At 44.5% G+C, this 22,476-nt stretch overlaps 1 protein-coding gene across 1 annotated transcript in view; it reads right to left on the bottom strand.

Moving 5' to 3' along the window:
• Window positions 1-22,476, bottom strand: part of BCAT1 (branched chain amino acid transaminase 1) — a 96,854-nt gene that overhangs the window by 42,851 nt on the left and 31,527 nt on the right. The window lies entirely within an intron of this gene.

Genomic DNA, 22,476 nt, shown 5'->3' with positions numbered 1-22,476 from the left:
CTAGGGGGGCCCTCAGGGAACAGGGGGGTGGATGGGACAGGAGTGCCGGGGGGGGGGCGGGGGGGGGGGGAGAAGCAGGGGGGGTCGGATAGGGGGCGTTGGCTGGGCCATGCCTGCCTATTTGGGGAGGCACAGCCTCCCCTAATCAACCCTCTGTACAATTTTGGAAACCCGATGTGGCCCTCAGACCAAAAAGTTTGTCCGCCCCTGGTGTAGGAGCTACTAGTACAAGGACATAGCTGAGAAAAAGCCAGATGCCTACTGCTGCTGCAACAGCTGCTCATCATGATTCCATTGAATGACTGCAGGCAACAGCAATGCCAGAGATTTGCTTTCATTATTTAATTTACAATATTTATGACCTTTTAAATTGTAAAAATAACCAAACAATGTTTACGGTTATTGATTTGTGTGTGTGCACACGCACATGCTGAAGAGTTTAGGCTTTTGATAGTTTGAATTATCTGACATTCTTAAGAGGGCTCTATTCAGCAGCAGGGGAAAAGTTCCCTTATATAGCACAAAGGTCTGCAAAATATCTTGTGCATCTGGGCAGGATTAATTCATACACTGATGATAAATGAATTTTACATGAATGTGTAACTCCGCTGTAAAAATATACTTATGGGCTTGAACCATGACAATCAAAGGTCTTGTCTACGCTGGATTTTTTTCCCTTAAAGCTTCCCATCATTGCAGCGCTATCAATGATGGAAGCTGTAGTGCAGATAAGGTGCCCTAGCAGCTGCCAGCATTTGTACTACAGTGTCACCCAGATCTGTTCTGAGGAAGGTTAGAAAACATTGTGGTTCAAATACCAGCACCTTGTCTAGCCTCCCACTCCCCTGTTGCTAGCACTAGAGCTGCATGATGGGAAATTTTAGGGAAAAGCATCTAGTGTAGACACAGCCAAAGGTTTCAAGTGAGAATATTTTTGCAATTTTTTAAAATAGGCTACTTTTATGCTCTAAGAGTTAAAAAGTTGGTTTGGGACACTTTTTGCCATTAATTGAATTTTTAAAACAATGATCTTCTAAAACAGAGCGAGAAGGGTATTTCAGATCTGTAAAATCTGTTAATAATGTACACAGGCCTCTTACATACACCTCTACTCTGATATAACGCTGTCTTCGGGAGCCAAAAAATCTTACCGCATTACAGGTAAAACCGCGTTATATCGAACTTGCTTTGATCCGCCGGAGCATGCAGCCCCCCCCGGAGCGCTGCTTTACCGTGTTATATCCGAATTCGTGTTATATCGGGTCGCGTTATATCAGAGTAGAGGTGTATTTTAAAATAGTACAAACTGCACAGATAGCATTGCCAGAAGCTGGGAATAGGCGACAGGGGATGGATCGCTTGATGATTAGCTGTTCTGTTCATTCCCTCTGGGGCACCTGGCATTGGCCACTGTCAGAAGACAGGATACTGGGCTAGACGGACCTTTGGTATAACCCAGTATGGCCATTCTTATGTTCTTATAATAATGTTTACAAACCGGAGACAATATTGACACTTTTGAATCCACAGGCAAAATCAGCCTTCTTCCTTCTCCAAGAGGCTGCCAGTAGCAATGCAGACTCTATTTGTATTGAACATATATTGTACAATACAATGAAGAATTTATAGCCCATACTGTGTGTTATATAGACAGAAATATATTACTATTTATTTGTATTGCAGTAGCACTTAGTGGCCTCAATCATAGATCAGGAATGCATTGTGCTAGGTCGGGGTGGGCAAACTACAGCCTGCAGGCCAGATCCAGCCCGTGAGCCATTTTAAGCTGGCCCACGAGCTCCTGCTGGGGAGCGGGGTCTGGGGCTTGCCCCACTCCGGTGCTCCAGTGGGGGCGTCAGGTTGGAGGCCGCACCACACGGCTTAGCCCCGCTCTGGCAATCCAGCTGGGGCTGCGGGCCGCCCTACGCGTCTCCCGGAAGCCGCGGCATGGCCCCGCTCCGAGGGTCAGGGGCCACTCCACACATAGGAGCCGGAGAACAGACATGTCCCTGCTTCCCGAAGCTGTTTGAAGTAAGTGCCATTCGGAGCCTGCACCTCTGAGCCTCTCCCCATGCCCCAACCCCCTGCCCCGATTCCCCTCCTGCTCTCCAAATCCTTTGATCCCAGCATGGAGCACCCTCCTGCACCCCAAACCTCTCATCCCCAGCCCCACCCCAGAGCCCGCACCCCCAGCTGAAACCTGCACCCCTTCCCCAGCCTTGATCCCCCTCTGAACCCCTCAGTCCCAGCCCAGAGCACCCCAAAACTCTTCATTCCCAGCCCCACCCCAGAGCCCTCACCCCCTCCTGCACCCCAACCTCAATTTTGTGAGCATTCATGGCCCGCCACACAATTTCTATTCCCCGATGTGGCCCTCAGGCCAAAAAGTTTGCCCACCCCTGTTGTATAGGCCCCGACTCCGGGGCTGGAGATACGGGTGCCAACTTTCTGGTGTGCCAGAGGGTGCTCACTGCTCAACCCCTGGCTCTGCCACAGGCCCTGCCCCCACTCCACCCCTTCCTGCCCCCTCCCTTGAGCCTATCATGCCCTTGCTCCTCCCCTCCCAGCCCCCCCAAGCCTCCAGCACGCCACGAAACAACTGATTGGGAGTGCGGGGAGGGGGGGAGGCGCTGATGGGCGGGAATGCTAGTGGGCGGGAGGCACTGGGAGCAGGGGGGGCGGAGCTTAAGGAGGCTGCTGATGTATTACTGTGGCTCTTTGGCAATGTACATTGGTAAATTCTGGCTCCTTCTCAGGCTCAGGTTTGCCACCCCTGCACTAGTTCATCCGGCCAACCTTCCAATGAACCATTGGATTTGGGCAAATAATGTATGACAAGAGTGCAACTAGAATTCATTACTATCAACAGTATTGCATTGAAGTCTCCTGTGAATATATAATGATGAAGTATGTATGGTATAGTCCATTATTATTACTTATAGGAACAGAAGTGTGGGGATTATAGTTTTAATCAGCTAGTTGATCATCCTTTATTTGTGTAAAAAATAAAATATAACAAACATCTCAGCTGGCATGTTATGTCCCATATCTGGTGTACATAAGCAAGGCGTTACAAACTACCAAACACCCTGTTGCCAGACTATGTACTCGTGCTTTCCCTGGGACACGGAGGGATAAGAATGCTTCCTTATGAGTGGGATTAGAGGCAGACAGACAGCTGGCTCTGTATATTGCTAGAAAATGAGTATGAAGTTCAAGACATAGGGGAAGTTTTACAGATAAGTAAAAAAGCCAAAGTAAAACAACAGGCGAGCCAAGTTTTATGAAAGAAGGCTGGATCCCTTTCCTACATTGTATTTCCTATCGCCATGATGCTAAACTAAAAAAGTCATAACATACTGTACTGGGGGGGACTCAACACCAGAACTACCAGAGGAGAACATAAGAAGGTTAGAGTAGCAATTGCTGGATGAATAGGATACAAACAACTAGAAGGATGTAAGCTTCTTGGGGAAGGTATTGTCTTTTTCTTTGTGAAACAGTGAACGATGTATTGTTGGTGCCAGGGCTTTGGAGCGGAGCCCAGAGCAGGAACACGGAGCAGTGGAGCTGCAGGTTTTTGCCCGGAGCTGGAGCGGAGCCGGAGCACAGAAAATCTTGACTGCTCCAGTTTTTTTTTTTTTCCCATTTTCAATCCAAAATTAATGATATTTAGCAAGAAAGTCCAAAAGGTGCCAAAAAGTTTCCGATTGTATAACAATTGATATTAACATCTACTTTACCACTTTACGTAATATGTCACAGTTATTCTCACTTCGGCCGAAATCAAGATTTAATGTACAGATACAAAAATTACAAAGTTTTTTGGAGATACGTTTTAGTAAAGAATCAGATAATTATCAGACATCCGGCAACACTGCAGACTGCTCCCACCCTTGTGCCAAGGTTAGGCGAGTACGTACTCCCGTAGATTAGTTAGATTAGTATGTGTTGATACTTCTTTTGTAAGGGTTGATCAACGAGACTCGCTAAGTGCTGCGATTACGGAAAAGTGTGACGCAAGACGCAACATTTAAGATATCACAAACAGATATATTGCAAAAAATAATAATGTTTTTGTTTATTGATATATTAAGATATCACAAGAGATATTAACCACTTACGCTCATTTTTCACACGGGCTCTGGTACAATTTGTACATGCTCCCATATCACTCTGGCGGACTTATTTTATATGTCATCTGTTCAACGGTCTTTTGGTAGCGTTGTCTGTAATTTTAAATTTACTGAAAAAGGCACGTGCAGCAGGCATATAAATATACAGTAAACATTTTTGCATAAATTAGGAGTGATTTTTGTGATATATCCAGAGTGATTGGATAATGTCCAACACAACTTTGGTGGTGAATCCTTAGGTCATTTTAAGAAAAAACGTTTTTGTGAACACGTGTCCTAAAATTCTTCCTAAGGGAGCTACAGTCCCTTCAAGGAGGTGATGAAAAGTTAATTTCTGATTAATATCTCAAAAACGCTTTAATATAAAGTAATGAAATTATGTCTGTGTCTTAGCGTTAGTATGTGCAACCATATTACATTATCCAAAATCATTTAAACCATAGGTGTCCCGAACTGGCATTGGTCATTTTTATTTCATATTTCAAGAAAGGCTTGTCGTTGACTGCCCCTGGCTACGAGCGGTAATATTGTTCCATAATAAGTTAATAATTTTTGGTTATTATTTATTATTATGTTTGAAATTTATGGTTCCAAAGTTGAAAAATAAGTAATAAGTAAAATGGTTTGTATCATTCTAATCATCTAAGCAGATTAAATTTTTTAAACAGTTTTCTCGGAAACGGTTAATTATACAAAATAAATTAAGAGTACCATTTTAATGCATTATTCCATTAAAACCTGTGAGACCTCTTGGCAAAGCCAAACCAAATAACTATGAATCTTCAAGCTGTCGATGTAACCCTGGGAGTTTTAATGAAGGAATGGCAAAAACTGTCAAAATCCTTGCAAGAAAATGGTGGACAAATTGCAGAAGGAATTCTATCCTCCATGCAGAAACGCAAAGAGAAGCTTTTTGACAATATTCATTTCCTTGCTGGAGTTTATGTTGACCCACGGTATCGGATTCTTCTTACCTCAAGGGAAATACCAAAGGCAAAGGAAGGGCTCCTTGATATTGCTCGACGACTTGAAAAACAAAATCTATTGCTACATTTGAACTCGGCGAAAGAGGTTGAAGAAAATGAAACACAACAAAAGGAGTCATCAACAATCGAATTTGCGGTTTTGGAAAGTTCACACCCTTCAGAAATAGCAGGCTGTTCTCAAACTTCCGTCTCCACTCTGAACTTGTTCGAGCGTCCATCCCTGAGACGTCTTCAACCATCACGGGGAAATGGAGATAATTCAAGCATCAATTCTTCAGAAGATGATGACTTTGAAAAGGAATTGGATAAACAAGAAAGATGCCTGCAAGTTTCTGCGATGCATAATTGTAATGAAGCATTATTCGAGAGAAACTTTCGGGAAGATTGTGAGGCGATGGAGTCTATTGGTAGGCTAAAAGTTAAGTCTGTTTTTGAGGGCATTCACAGCTACCCACACCACATTCAGGCTGCCTGTAAAATTGCTTTGAGCATGCCAACAACTCAAGCTAGTGTAGAGTGACTGTTTTCGGCTTTAAAGTTAATTTTAAATGATTTGTGGCAGGCTATGAAAGACGACTTGATTGCTGCAATAATTTTTTACTGAATGAATTATGAATGATTTTAGTTTGTATCATTGTTGATGACATTTAAATTGTTTTAAAAGTCTGAATAAAAATAAAGTTTTTTCAAAATTACAGTATGCACTTTTTTATTTAGTTAAAAATTAATTTGAGTTGGAGCGCGGAGCGGAGTTGGAGCGGAGCTGGAGCAGTCACTGTTGGTGCCAGAGTGGAGCTGGAGCGGAGGAATTCAAAAATTTGATTGCTCCAAATCCCTGGTTGGTGCTAAGCAAGTAACGTTAAAAAAATTATTCACATTGAGAAAATCCACAAAGAGATGGAAAACAAAAAGGGTTTTCCAAAAATATCTCAACCTCTTTGCTGTATGATGCTCACCCTTTCTTAAAGGTCAAGTTCCCAGGTAAAATAAATTAAAACAAAGCATCACTCTCCTTCTCCGACAGATTAAGACAAGAAAAACCTCTTTCCCTGGTTGTTTTTCCAGCTTCTTCCATTTATCTTGGCTCAGATCTGTTATTTGTTGGAGACAATTAGTCTTTCGCCTTTTACCTTTTCACCTCCTCCACTTGAAAATCCACAGAACTTTAGATAATGGGCACATATATACCATCAATGGCTCCACTGCAGAATCATCGGGCAGCAGAGAGAGACTCATCACCCATTAAAAACTGCATCAGCACTCCTCCAGCCCTGCATGTAGATTGCGCACTCCCCTTAAGAAAGCTCACTGCGCTTTCTCCTGGCACCAAGCTACTGCCAAAATGTCCACCTCCATTTCTTCCCCCTGCCAAAATGAGAGGTGCGTGAGTGCCAACATCTGGTACACGTAGGTCATTACTCCAAGTTGGATCCATGCCTTGCCACCAGTTGGAATGAAGACAGTGGTTACAAATCTGGAGGATGCTAAGCTAGATGTGGTTTACTTTAATGGGTGGCTGGGTTCATACTACTTCTGTGCAGGATCCCCAGAAGGGACAGGCAAGTTCTCACACAAAACATGTCAGGAGCCCAGCTGCAGAGATGGGGTTAAGGCCAAAAGACACAGTCTCCACTGGTGTCATGCTGAAGGGACAGGGTCAGAGTCAGTGAGCCATCCCGACTCAGAATCCCAATGGATTTGCTGAGGCTGGGATAGTGGAGCAGGGGCAGCACAAGGGGCTAGTAGCACGACATAGGGACCTGAAATTCAAAGCCAGGAGTGAGGTGAGGTATCAGGAAATGCAACAGGGTTACTCCTGGGGGAATTCTGTGCCAAAATTTTTAAAAAATTCTATGCATAATATTTTAAAATTGTGCATATTTTAATTGTCAAAATAACACAATATAATCATGCCAGTTTCAATTATTTTGGTAATTTATTTCAAAGTACCTGTCAGCACATATGTCTGTAACGATACAGACAACAAAAAAGATTCAGGAAATGATTTCTGGCAACTAGATTCCTTACTAGGCATAATAATACAGAAGTCTGAGTAATAATTCATTTAAACTACAATACAGAAATGTATTTCCTGCACCCCTCAGAAGCAGTGCAATGGTTTGGGGGGGTGGAGGGAGTCAGGGGTAATGGAGGAGCTGAGGGAAAAGGAAGGAATTGCTGAGAAAGAGTGTGACGATGTGCAGTCTATATAGTTTTATAAAAACATGATAATAAGTGAATATAATGTAACTGGAATATGCTTCATGCAAAAGGTCTCTTGTAAGGTATTATTACAAAGCTTATAATCTACTGAGTGTGATCGTCCTATTTGTATAAATGTACCACTCTTGTATCTGAAACTAGAAATATGAAATATAACTCTGAGGGCCTATTGTAATTATGCAAAGTGTGGGCCATTAATGGTGGTTTGGAATCTTGATGACTCCCATTGTCTGCAGATGGCTGTGTTTACCTGTGAGTCTTCCTGTATATGTGTGTGCTGGCAAGTGGGTAATGAAGTCTTGCAGTGACATGTGATCATGTCACCTGAACTGGAATCCATCTTTAACCTGGTGCTTTTCCAGTGAGTGGGGGGTGGAAACCCAGAGGGACAAAGGGTTCCCACCTTATGCAAAAGATATATAAAGGGGTGGAAAAGAACAGAGGGGGAGAGGAGCCATCATGAAGAATCCCCTAGCTATCACCTGAGCTGGAACAAGAGCTGTACCAGGGGAAAGAATTGTGCCCAGGCCTGGAAGGTGTCCATTCTGAGAAAAAACTTACTGAAGCATCTCTGAGGGTGAGATTATCTGTATTCAGTTTGATTAGACATAGATTTGCGCATTTTATTTTACTTTGCCTGGTGACTTACTTTGTTCTGTCTGTTACTACTTGGAACCACTTAAATCCTACTTTCTGTATTTAATAAAATCACTTTCTACTTAGTAATTAACTCAGAGTATGTATTAATACCTGGGGGAGCAAACAACTGTGCATATCTCTCTATCAGTGTTATAGAGGACGAACAATCTATGAGTTTACCCTTTATAAGCTTTATACAGGGTAAAACGGATTTATTTGGGTTTAGACCCCATTGGGAGTTGGGCATCTGAGTGCTAAAGACAAGCATACTTCTGTGAGCTGTTTTCAGGTAAACCTGCAGCTTTGGGGCAAGTAATTCAGACCCTGGGTCTGTGTTGGAGCAGACGGGAGTGTCTGGCTCAGCAAGACAGGGTGCTGGAGTCCTGAGCTGACAGGGAAAACAGGAATAGAAGTAGTCTTGGTACATTAGATGGCAGCTCCCAAGGGGGTTTCTGTGATCGAACCCGTCACAAGGAGCCTGGGAGTGAATCATTTGGGTCGTTGGGTATGGGTGGGAGAAGTATGGAACAGGGTTTTTGTCAGGGGAAGAATTATCAGGGAGTTGGGGAGCCTTCCCCATGCAGACCCTGGCTGACCCCTGGCCTCTCCCATTCAGTCAGGCACATCTGCCCCTGTCCGTGTATGTCCCTGCACCCCCACACAGCTAGCCCTCCTCCCCCATCCCCATGTGTCCCTGCACCCCCACTATCCTTCCTCCCTCCCTATGTGTCCCTGTACCCCAATTCAGCCCCCCTCCTCCTAACCCATGTGTTCCTGCACCCCCAATCCCATTCAGCCCCTGGCTCAATGCTGTCATCCCACTAACTCCTGTGCCCCCATCAGCCCTTCTGAACCCCAGTCTGTGTGACCCCCTAGCAGTTCCCTGTGCCCTGCTCTGTCTGTCCCGCCACCTGGCCCCACAGGCAGGGTGCTGTGAGAAAAGCAGCCTCTCCTCCTCCCTATCCACGGCTGGCTTCCCTCTTTTCTGAAACCAAAGCAGCCCCAGTGGGCAAAAACTGTAATTGAAGCACCTCTCTGGCAGAATTTATTTTCTGTAGAGAAAAAGAATTCTGTGGGGGACATGAATTCTGCATGTGTGCAGTGGCACAGAATTCCCCCAGGAGTACAGGGTCTGCTTGCAGCAGCAAGCTGTGGTCCACCTAGTTGCATATACAGCCTTCAAGTGTTTTCCCCAGGTCTTAAATAGCATACCTGAGCCAATTAGGAGATTCAGTATGCACCACCAATTAAGGCCTCTATGGCTGGGGCATCCAGTGATGCCTGAGCAGTCAGGGCTCCTGGGCTGCTGTTCCCCGCTTCACCGAAGTTATCAAATGGCTGCGTGGACAGGAGCCAGCAGATGCGAATTCTAGACCCAGAGATCCTCACAATATATTGCAAAAGCATTCATAGAGCAATGCAGTTTACTGAAGTTTACATAGCCATGGAATGTGCCGCCAGAAGTCTTAGTGCCACATACAAGTGAGTGCAGCATCAGTGTGGATGTAGAACATTACAGCAACACCACTCAGCACTTGACTGGTATTGTGTACTGTAGCCACCCTCCCTCATGATAGGCTAATACGAAGAAAGTTACTTAAGGGTAGATCACACAAACTAATTCTGCAACACAGATGTGCTCTTAGTTTACGAGAAGGTAAAAGGATGTCTCTTTCTGCCAATAGTCACTATATTAGAAGAACTGCACTGAAAAGAGACACTGCAAGTGTTAGGGAAAATCCCAAATCTAATGCTTTGAGCACAAGACTATGAGTCAGAAAACATGGATTCCGCTCTTGACTCACCAACAGATTCATTGTAGCACTCAGGGCAAATCATTTAACATCTCTACAGTGAGAAGTTAAATTGATAACTTCAGCTTCTCCATCTGTAAAGACGTTGATTAGTACTGTAAAGGGCAGTAATATTAAACTCTCATACATTGCTTGGAGATCCTCAGATGGAACGTGCTACATAAGGACAAAGTATTATTATTCCATCAACATCAGAACTGGCTTCTGGTCTGGTATCTTGAGTCTAATAGTGGCTAATGCTAGATATTTCAGAAGGTGATGTATCCCTCCTCCCACCAAATGCCATCAGTGGGTAATATTATATACATTTAACTGGTCAGCTGATGTCCTGAGGCAAGAGGAAACAGTATGTAAAAGCAGCTGTCTCGGGTACATGTATTCCTGGAGTTAATGCTCATTTCACACAATCAAAAGATTAGGAAAACAGGATGAGAAAATGTGGATTTATTTCCTTTATGCAACTCTTCTCTTAAAGGAAAATTTATAGCTGAACAGCCAAAATTTATCATGAGGACTAATATAAGCCATTAAAGTGGAATTATTAAATAAGGAACTAACATCAGTAGAGGGCATCCTCTTTAAACCGGGTAAGAGAAAACCAACCTCTCCAACACAATACATGGCCCTAGAGAGCAATAATACAGTACAAGAACAGGTATTTTATGATCAAGTGGGCAAATGAGCTACAGATGCCAATAAATGCTGATAAACTGAGAGCAAAGGAAAGGGAAAGAGATACTAAAATCTTCAAATATAGGATAATATCTGAAGACATGTCGTGACAGGGTTCTGGCTAGTAAACCCTGAGCCAGACCTCTGTCATGCCAGCTCCAATCAGGAAAAGGGAATTGGGGCTGGCTGAATAAGTCCAGGCCTATATGGCAAATGGGGAACAGCTGCCGGCCTCGTTAGCCAGGGGCTACATAAAGGCAGGAAGGAAGCCGGGGGGAGAGGAAAGGGAGGAGCCAGGGAGTTAGAGGCTGCAAGCCCGACACTGCCTTAGCAACAAGGTGGTGGGAACTTCTACTGTAAATAAAGAGCCCAGGTGATAACACCAAAGCAGAGGTCTCTGGTTGATTTGTGGGCGCAGAAGTGGCAGAAGAAAGAGGAGCCCACCTGTGCCCTGTTACACATGGGGGCTTGTCTGAGACCTGAGCCAATGGACATGGTTGGAGGCCCGGAGATGGAGGAGACCCTGCAATGGCTCGTCAAACAGCAGAAGGAGATGCAGAAGGCCATGCAAGGCTTCCAGTAGTCCCACCAGGCTGAGAGAGAGGCCTTGCTAACCTGGCAGGCAGAAAAGCCTATAGGACTTTATAAGAGAGCAGGCCAGCGTGCAGCATCAACCCCGCGTAGGGGATGGCACCTGGCCGCTGGGCTTGGGACTCTGTAAAATGGGCCCGGCAGATGACCTGGATGCCTTCCTCGGTATGTTTGAGCAGGTAACCATGGGCGCCGGATGGGATAGGGCAACCTAGGCCCTACAGCTGGCTTCTTACCTGGTGGGAGTAGCTCAAGCGGCCTACATGGCCTTGAGCGAGGACCAGGCCCGGAACTATGAGATAGTGAGGGCGGCCATCCTAGACCGGGTGGGCTGTCGGTGGAGAAATACTGCCAAAAGTTCCGGTCAGCCCGATGGACAGGGGCTGTGCGGTCCTGGGCATTTACCTAGAGACTGATGGACTGGGCCACCCATTGGCTGAGGCCCGAGATGCAAATGTCCTAGAACAGTTATTACAGGGCCTCCCCAAGAATATCCGAGTCTGGGTCAGGCAACATCAGCCAAGTACGGTCGATGCAGCAGTCAAGCTGACCGAGGAGTACACGGAGGCAGATATTCCCCGAAGGGAGGGTCGACCCTATAAAGACAGAGTTGGGGAAGAAGCTGAGGGAACCCATTCCTGGGAAAGGCCCCGAGAGGAAGGAGGAACCCCAAGGAACTCCCAGTAGAGCTGGCGTGATTGTTTGCTGGAAGTGTGGGCAGCCAGAACATAAAAAGGGGGACTGCCTAGATATGGAATGTGGCTGGGCCGAATTTTGTGGCTGGACTAATGTTGGAGGGCGGACAAGGGGGCAGAGGCTATTCACCATCCCAGTGAGGGTGGGGAGGAAACCCCATAGGGGCCTGGTGGATACAGCTTCAGCCTGCTCGCTCATCCAGAGGGGGCTGATAAAACCGCACTGGATAATCCAGGTGCAGGGATGGCCCTGGAGTATATCCATGGAGACAGGAGATACTGTCCGGTGGCCCTGGTGCCCCTAGATGTGCTAGGCAGCTTTAAATGGAAGCAAGTCGGGGTAGTAGAGGGGTTAATGTACCCTGTTATGTTGGGTATGGACTGGGGCCCTCCCCCCCGAAAGGAAAAGGAAAGGTTCCCTGAAGGGGGGGACCCCTAGACTGAGAAGCCCTGAGAAGGAAGAGGAGCAAGGTCCTTGGGGTAATGAACATGAGAACCCTAGACAACAGAGCCTGGATAGGGTAGACAGAGGAGGTGCGGGGGAGATGGCCAGCCCAAGCCCCATAGAGGGAGAAAAGGGTCAACTAGAGCTCCCCACACCGCAACTCCCAGGAGAAGAAATGGGGGCCCCTGTTGGTGGCTTGGGAGGGTCTGGGGTGTCCAGCAGGAGGTCAGGATTGACGACCTCCTACTGGAAGAAAAGGGGATAAAGGAGAAGGGACACCCGCAGGGGTGGAATTGGTGTAAGGTCCTGTGGGTGGCGGCAGACCTATAGGGACATCCACTCCCCAGTGTACTTTTTGTGAGTGGGGGATGAAGGAACCCCCAGGAGATGATGCAGGTGATCGCCCGAAAGAGGGGGAGAGGCTTCCCCGGACAAACCCCACCGGATGGGAGCAGAGAGGCTGGAAGGACGAACCTGGCAGTTCATAAGGGGGGAGGTGTGTAACAGGGTGCTGGCTAGGAAACCCTGAGCCAGACATCTGTCATGCCAGCTCCAATCAGGAAAGGGGATTGGAGCTGGCTGAGTAAGCCCAGGCCTAACTGGCAAACGGGGAACAGCTGCCAGCCTCGTTAGCCAGGGGCTACATAAAGGTGGGCAGTAAGAAAGCCAGGGGAGAGGAAAGGGAGGAGCCAGGGAGTTAGAGGCTGCTCCCCCCTGCTGGCTGTAAGTCTGATGCTGTCTGTAGAGACAAGGTGGTGGGAACTTCTACTGTAAATAAAGAGCATGTGTTATAGCACCAAAGCAGAGGTCTCTGGCTGGTTCCTGGGTGCAGAAGTGGCAGAAGAAAGAGGGGGCCGCCTGCACCCTGTTACAAATGTCTAATTGCTTTAAATCTGTTAGACTCTGAATATGAGCTGGTCACCAAGCTATGTATGAACCCCACCCCAAATACATAGCAAGGTTACGTAACTTCCTCTGACTCATGTCCTGAGCATGTTTGAAAATTGACCTATTTGAGTTAAGAGTACACAAAATAAATAAAAGGCAAAGTGCTTTACTCTCCTAAGACTTTTCATGGGTTCGATTCATCACTTCATTACTCCAGTTTTAAGCCAGTGAATTTCTACTGGTTAGTTCATGATTTTAGTACACTGCTTGAAAAGATAAAGTACTACATATTTTAATTATTTCTAAACCTGGCTGGGGGAGGGGAAAAAGTGAATTTGTGAGGAAATTTCCCACTCACCCCCTTTTTTTGGTAAAGAAAAAAAATGATCACCTCTACAGATGATTGACTTTACAAGGAAAGAGTTGCAAACAGAAAAATGATTATTTAAAGACAAACTGAACATTTTCTAAAAATGTTCACTATCTCAAATCAAACACTGGATGGGTCAGATCCTCGCCTCAGACAGACACACATAGTTGCTACTGAGTTCAGTGAGAATTGCACCCACCCATACACCCACCTTAGAATTACATTGGTGTAAAAATGGAATAATGCAGTGATGCATCAGGCCCTACATTTGGAGACTATTTTGCAAATGGGGATACCATTTTCCAGTAGAAGCTAGGAAACTATTTAATGCTTTCTGGATGTATTCTTCCTGTAGAAAATCCTGCTGCACAGAGTAACAACATCCAATTTGCCTTGCAACATACTTGCATTTGTTTCCTCATGAGCCAAATCCCAACATGCATTCTCTGGGCTGCTTATTTATGCTCACACACATTTAGGAACTAACAGCCAGTTAAACCGCACACCTGCACAGTTCTTCACCTTAAACCACAATACATGAAGCTTTTAATCTCTGCTACATTAGCTGCCAGAAAATGGAGAAATATAGACCGCCTCCCCAATGATGCAGAGAGATGAAAAGCACAAACCATGCCGCTCACAAAAATATGACTATCAAGAGTTACTTGATTTGGGGATCCATAGGCTGAGCACATTAAAACATAGAGCTAAGACTCCTAGCATAAGGAATAGTGACAGCTGTCTAATAAGACCTGCAAGAACAAAAACCAAAATGTGCAGGAAATTTTACTGGCAACCTCTCAACGTGGACCATAAGCACGTGCACTTCCTTTGTAGTGTATTTTTAGTTGCTTTACACTTAATCTGAGTGTGGAACAAATTACTGTTTGGCGCTACTGTGACAGAGTTGTTTCTCTTTAACAACTGTTTTTGAGGGTGAGTACGAGTGTATACAGAGAATATTATATTACTCAACTATACAAGTTCATGGGGGGAGGGGGAGCCTTTAAAGCTCAGAATCTGCACTCTCCCCGCCCCCCCTTTCACCTAGTGCCTGTATCACCAACACCATTAAGTGCTCTCTACACCCTAAATCAATTGTAACCATAGTGCCCTCTAAACCAGTAAGTCAATTGTAAATTAAGGGCAAGATTCTGTAAACTGAGGAAGCCTTGAATTTCTTGTTTAGTGTTCATGTATGAACAATGAACATTAAAAAAAAAAAAAAAAAAAAAAAAGGGAAATTCCATGACACAAAACTATGTTAAGGTTCAGTGTAAGTAGCAGTAATTTAAGGGTAAAAAAAGTTATGCAGATATTATAATTATCCCAGGAGCAAACATTACAAACCCAGAAAATTCAGAGCTAGGGTTATATTTAAATATGAAATTCAAATATGATAAAGTATAGAAATGAATAGTTGACACCCATCAACATTAATCTACCCTTGGCGTAATCATGAATGTGACCAACCACCCTAATGTGATTTTAAAAAGTAACTTTAATCTAATCTGAAACCAATGCCTTAATCATAATCACAGTCACTGCATGTTATCACTACCTGGCAGAGTTGGAGACTATATCTGTTCTGCTGTGAAGATTTTGCACTTGTGTAAGCTCATTTCCTGTACATACGTCAACCTGAGAAATATTTTCTGCAATGCATAGTATGAGCACAATTTCATTGATCAGTTTCCTGTGTTTTCATGTACTGCACTCTTTTGAATACAAACTAGATGGAGAAGACATCAAGAGAGCTAAACACACCTTGTTAACCACTGACAGTCCTTTGAAAAGTACAGAAAAAGATTAGTTTGAAAAGTGATATTAATGCTGGTGAAAGGTGCTGGGCTGACAGCCCTAGAGACTGAAATCCATTGTACATAAAACTGATACAATACAGGTAGCAGCAGTGTAAGCATTGCTCCCATTGATGTGCCTCATCCCTAACTTCATTAAAGGTGCTGTATCAGTTGTAAATGTGAGATTGATTCTTCAGGAAGCCTAGACTTTGAATACAATAAGGGTTAGCTTTCTGACTGCTGGAGAAATTTAAAAGGTATTTTAGTGCTAATTCATGCACTGGAGATGCGGAATCTAGTCTACTGACCTCAGAGTAGTCAATGAGAGTGGAGAGCAATGAAAAGCTAGTAGCGGAGTTCGGTACTTAGCACACCCAAAGACCCATAAGAAACACTTCCCGCCAGTCTGCAATGAGATGAGCCTGCAGTCTTTTGTTAGATAAAAGTCCCACTGGCGTTCATAGGAGTTTAACCTGTCTAAAGACTACAAGCTAGGGTCTAAGAAGAAATGCTGTCTCAGGTGAAGGAATCTGGCATTCAAGAATGGGCATTACACAATTTACACAATACATTTTACTTAACACCATTGAACTATGCCCTCTTTTCTGTACTTCCAATTGTAAGATCTTGGACCACCAGGTTATTGGTGCATAAATAGCAACTTTCTCCAGTGTAATCAGCCTCCTATTGAGTTTGATTCCCTTAGCAATATCATTATCGGTTGTTTCTGAAGTCACAGCTTTGCAATTTGCTTCCACTGAAATGGTTGTGAAGTGCACTGGATTGGTTTGGGGTTTTATTTTTCCCCACTAGTTCCCTGCCCCTCCCCCATTTATACAGTGTTTTTAATTTGGTTGTAAAGTTCAAAGCAAGTATAAATTATTATTTCATACAGTGTGACCAGCAGGATCCCCAGGCGGCCCTCTCAAACACATAGACAATATAGTATTTTCTAAAAACTCATCCCTGTCAGGGGTCTGCACTTAATCTTACCTCAAGTAACAGAGCCATAAGGCAGAAATGGATTTACGAATTAGACCTTATCCTGAGTTGGCTGCTTTTTAGGGTTTCTCCATTCAGGACCCTCTGTCCCTCCTGCTAGCACTCTCTTGCCTCAGACTGACTCTCAGTCATTATTCTCCATTCTGGCTGAGATGCGGGAACGGAGGGGAGCAGAAGGAGGGGGAAAAGGAAAGTGTCTCCCAGTATTCTCAGCCTGCTGGGGACCTGCCTGACTGACAGTGTAATTTAGCACAGCCACAGGGCTGCTCTATTCTATGCTCAGTCTGCCCATGGCCCCAAAACAGTCAGAGCACATTGGCACGCTGGTCCTGTCTTTCCTCCCTTTGGCATATGCTGGAGGTTCCAAGTGGGGGAGGAGAAAGCACATAGGGCAGTTCTGCCAGCCCTTACAGCAGGATTATTTTGGTGTTTGTTCGTGTTTTGTTTTTTACACAGGGGAGAGCCACTGGCTTTAAGGCCTCTTTATAGGCCTATCAAGTATAAAGGGATCAGAGGATAACAGTGGACCTAATGGAACTTACCTAGTCTGTCTGCCAAGGGGGGTCAACAGAACAGCTCTAGACTTCCATACATACTGGGCCCCTGAAGCTTGACAACTAGTTACATACAATATAAATATTTTTAAAAACTGACATTCTCCAAAGCAGAACTTCTAGTGGAAGAGTCATCCTAAACCATTACCCACACAGGCAGAACTGTGGTGCCCACTACGAAATGGCACATATTAGGATCTGGCTTACCGGCATCCCTCTTTATGTGCAGAGGGAGGCAAGAACTACAAGAAAAGTGGCGGTCTGTTGCCATGCGGCCAAATCTTGCTACCAATGAAATCAGTGGCAAAACCCTCGTGAATGTCAAATGAAGGCCAGGATCAGAATAGGCCTTATCAAGACTGATTATAACCTTTGGTAGCATTTATTTTTCATTTCTGATTTAAGCCTGGGCAGCTAAAAGGGAAATAATTACTTAAGCCTAAAACAGAAGTGTGCACTGGGCTCGCACAGCAAGCAAAGAATCAGGAAGGGCAGGCTGATTACCAGGGTTATCACTACAATTTCGTCCCAAATACCACAGTAGTCAACAGTAACACACAAGGAAATGCTGAAAAAGCACATGACAGTTCAACTGGGCTTTTTTAAAAACAGTTGCACAAGTCTGATGGGGCTTTTTAAAGGACATGAGTATAAAGTATGGAGAGAGAGAGAAGAAAAAATACACAGATGTGAAAAAAGGCAAAACTTGTACAGACAAAACAAAGAGGATAAGTAGGAAGGAGGAGGAGAGAAGGAAGAAGCAAAGGCAAAAAATAGCATAGAAGATTAAGTGGAAGAGGAGGAGTTTCTGGGGCGCTCCTGCTGAGCTCCAATTTTCCTGCAGAAATCATAGAATCATAGACTTTAAGGTCAGAAGGGACCATTATGATCATCTAGTCTGACCTCCTGCACAACACAGGCCACAGAATCTCACCCACTCACTCCTGTATCAAATCTGAGCCACTGAAGTCCTCTGTGAAGTTGACATCTGTGCACATACACTGCTTAAAAATCACCAATGCATTTTGTAGAGGGGGTAAAGGGCGAGAGGAGGAAAAGAGAAGAGCAAAATCTTAAATTGCTTTAAGTTCTAAACATACGAGAAAAAGCGGGGCACTGCTTCGTAGCAGCTTCTGGCAGCTCATCAGCATTAATAAGTATTGTCTGGTTGTTAAGCTCTGACAGTATGCCCGAGCTGAGGTGCTAGGCTTTGAAGTGGCTGCTCGGACCCTTGACTCCAGAACTTTGAAGCGGGCTGGAAAGGACTTACTTTTGAACATTGTATCATATACATTTATTATTCCTATTTATTAAGCTTTGGCAGTCTTTGTTGGGAGGAATTTTCCATCTCTGAATCAATACTGGATGATATTGTTTTACATATGGGAACGGCAGTATGTTGTAAGTGTTAAGGTACACGGATAAATGCCATTTTTATTTAATTTAAAGACTAATATCCAGCAACTTTTTAGCAGGCACCGGATGCGGTAAGATTAGGTTAGTTCTCAGGCAGTCCTTTGGACAGTACATAAGCCACCAAATGCATTATGCACCTCCATGATGTTCTGCCCTGAGCCAAAATCGGGCATGTTATGTAGTAGGATGCCTATGAAGGATAGGTGTCTGCTGACACCGTCCAGCCATCATGTTTTAGATCTTTGGGGAGGGGGGTCCTTTTTCTTCCTGCTTTCACTGGGTCAAAGTTGAAGATGATTCTCGCAGGGAAGTTGGTAGGCATTCGGAGAAGTTGACCATACCGCCTTAGTGAGAGTTGGGCGACTGTTTGAGAGAGTGGGACCTGTCTAGTTAGGAAGCAAGTCACTTCACTTGACTTGAATTTGATGTTTCAATCATTCAGAGATGCTTCATCTGAATAGTGTCCAACTTCTTTTCACACTTGACAGTAAGGAGCCATGTTTCAGTCCCATAGGTCAGAATACTGACCACCAAAGCATTATATATCCTCATCTTCATCTCTCTACTTATCAGGGTGCTCCGTTTGTGAAAGACATTCTTGATAGGGCGTCCTATTGCTGACTATGCTTTTTTCATTCTGTGCTTCAAGTTCTTTCTTGATGCTGCCCGTGTTATTGATAACAGAGCCGAGGTAGGTCAAATCACAGATAATCTCAGCTGGTTGATCACCCACTAAATTGCAAGAGCCTGCAGCTCATTTGAAATTGCCTAATGGAAAAAAATTGGTTTTACTGAAATTAATTTTCAGGCTGACTTTTGCCAGTAAGCTTCCCAGGGTTTAGGTTCAACAACTAACAACATGTTATCAGCAAAATCAGTGTCAATGAGGTTATCATCATCATGCGGTATACCTAAAATGCATTTATTTAGTGTCCGTTCAAGCACATAGTCTATGACAGCATGGAAGCGTTCTGGGGCAGCAACACATCCTTGTTGAATGCCCAACCTAATTTGGAAGAAGACAATCCTTTCCCATTTACAAGAAAGCAGCTTGAGGAGTCATCTTATATAAAAGAGACAGAAAATTCTTCAGAGCTTGTCAGGAATGGCTCTGAGTTTCAGCCAAAGAGATTCCCTGTTAACAGAGTCAAAGGCAGCCTTGATATCCATGAATACAATTTGAAGGGCCTGCTTGAGTTCTCTTGCCTTCTTGCTAAGCTATGGACTGTGACGATTTGCTCCACGGCGGAATAGCCGGAATTGAAGCCAGCTTCTTATGGTCTTCTCTTGCTTCTTAAGATATCAGTGGCTTGGGCCAACAAAGCAGAAGCAAAAAAACTTTCCCTGGTATGGACAGAAGAGTAATGCCACAATAGTTACAAGAGTCTCGTTTGCTGCCTTTACATTTCCAAAGTAATAAAAATTCTTTTTTGCCAGTGGGACAGGACCGACTCTCCAGATGATGCTGAACAGCATCGCGTTCACACAAAAAATAGCCGGTCCAGCACTTTTTAAGAGTTTTGCAAGAATTCCACAGATTCCAGGTGCCTTATTTCCCTTAGCTTTCTTTACATCTCTGTGGATGTCATCAATAGTGAATTTGCCAGGATGATTTTGTGCGGAATGAGTCAACTCAGCAGTGGCCTTAATGTCAGGGTCCAAAGAAATTGGGGGTGCATTTCACAGCTGGCTGAAATGTTCACTCCAGCATGCCATTTACTCTGCTTCTGTATCAATTAGCTGACCTGAAATGGGAGTAGGTCATTCACTTGGTACGGTCTTTCTTGTCAGTGAGGTCACAAAAATGTTTATAAAAGGAGGCAAAATCATTCCTGGCAGACGCTTTCTCAAGTGCAATGGCTCTGGCTTCCATAAAAGCTTTGCAGTCACCATGTATTGCTTTGTTACGAATCTCATCTAGCTTACAATACATGACCGTATAACCTATCAAATGAGCCATATGCAACTGTTCCGTGATGGCTAAAGTATTAAAGGAGATCCAGTCCACCCAGGTGGTTTCAGCATCAGTATACTCTGGTAGGGTCTCAAACCTATTCAAGATTTCAACTGTTTAGTAGTTTTGAAAACCATCAGTTTCGAAGTTGGGAAATTCAAATTTTGGTGATCCGCTCGTCACTTTGCCTGCACTTTTTAGTCTAAGATGGAAATGTGCAGAGAATATTTTGTGGTTGGTGTTACTAAGCTTGGCAGACCAATAAATTCTACAATTGCTGATGGATGATCTTCAACAACAACAGATTACATTGTAATCAATCATTTTCTTTGTTTGGACTTTGTTACTTGACCAAGTAAACTGGTGAATTCCTTTCCTAAGAAACCAGGTGTTCATAATGACAAACTCATTAGAAACACACAACTGTAAAAGACATTCGCCGTTGATGTTTAAGGTATCTGGAGTAACTGGTACAGTAACAATTTCCATGTTCCACTAGAACTTTAAAGTCACCAAGGAGAGTGAAGATGTCATAATTCGAGATAGGTGAAAGAAGAAAGCAGAATTAATTATAGAACTCTGTCTTGCCTTCATCAGAAGCTTCACTAGTTGGAGTGTAGCAGAGAATTGTCCATCTTCCATGCTTATGCTGGACCTCAGCTGTAAGCAGGCAACTGGAAATTGGTTCAAATAATCAGATTGATTTCATAGATTCCAAGGCCAGAAAGGACCATTGTGATCATCTAGTCTGACGTCCTGTATAATACAGGCCATAGAACTTCCCCAAAATAATTCTTAGAGCATATCCTTTAGAAAAGCATCCTCTCGAGTTAAAAATTGTCAGTGAAGACTCTACCATGACCCTTGGTAATGGTTAATTACACTCACTGTTATAAATTTACACCTAATATCCAGTCTGAATTTGTCTAGCTTCAACTTCCAGCCATTCAAATGGGTTATACCATTCTCTGCTAGATGAGTGGTTTTCGTGGGTCGTGACCGAGTGCTGGGTCGTGGAATGTAAGGCACTGGGTCACAGTGGTTCTGGTCAGCACCGCTGACTGGGCCATTAGAAGTCGCTATTTGTTCCAACACCACGCTGCACCCCGGAAGCGGCCAGCAGCAGGTCCGGCTCCTAGGCCGGGGGGCCACGGGGCTCCACGCGCTACCCCCGCCCCAAGCACTGGCTCTGCACTCCCATTGACTGGCTCGCCATTGACCGGGAGCTGTCCAAGGTAAGCTCGCGCCCCAATTTCCTGCCCCATCCCTGAGCCCCCCCCAAACCCAGGGCCCCTTCCTGCACCCAAACCCCTCATCCCTGGCCCCGGCCCAGAGCCTGCACCCCTAGCCCAGAGCCCTGACCCACTCCCATATCCCAACCCCCTGCCCCATCCCAGAGCCCCCTCCCACACCCTGAACCCCTCATTCCCAGCTGCAGCCCTCACCCCCACACCTCAACCCTCTGTCCCAGCTCTGAGCCCCTCCCACATCCCAAACCCTTCATCCCCAGCTCCGTTGGGTTGCGGACATCAACAATTTTCTTCAACTGGGTCGCCAGAAAAAAAAAAGTTTGAAAACCACTGTGCTAGACTGAAGAGCCCTTTATCAAATATTTATTCCTCATATAGACACCTACAGACTGTAATCAAGTCACCCTTTACACTTCTCTTTGTTAAGCTAAATAGACTCAAAGAGCTCAATCTATCACTATAAAGCATATTTTCTAATCCTTTAATCATTCTCGTAGCTCTTTTATGAATCCTCTCCAGTTTATCAACATCCTTCTTGAATTGTGAGCATCAGAACTGGACACAGTATTCCAGCAGTGGTTGCATCAGTGTCAAAAATAAAGGAAAAATAACCTTGTTACTCCTGCTTGAGAGTCTCCCGTTTATGCATCCCTGAATCGCATTAGCTCTTTTGGCCACAGTGTCACACTGGGAATTCATGTTCAGCTGATTATCCACTATGACCCCCAAAACCTTTTCAGGGTCACTACTTCCCAGGATAAAGTTCCCCATCCAGGAAATATGGCCTACATTCTTTGTTTCCAGATGTATACATTTACATTTAGCAGTATTAAAACTCATATTGCTTGCTTGCATCCAGTTTACTGAGCGATCTAGATCACTCTGAATCAGTGACCTGTCCTCTTCATTATTTACCACTTCCCCAATTTTTGTGTCATCTGCAAACTTTATTAGTGATGGTTTTATGTTTTTTTCCCCAGGTTACTGATAAAGATGTTAAACAGTGTACAGCCAAGAACCCTGTGGGATCCCACTGGAC

This window comes from Terrapene carolina, unplaced genomic scaffold, assembly GCF_002925995.2.
Source record: "Terrapene carolina triunguis isolate 2854851 unplaced genomic scaffold, T_m_triunguis-2.0 Scaffold112, whole genome shotgun sequence".
NCBI classification, from domain to species: domain Eukaryota; kingdom Metazoa; phylum Chordata; order Testudines; family Emydidae; genus Terrapene; species Terrapene triunguis.
This window is presented reverse-complemented; position numbering and strand designations above follow the sequence as displayed.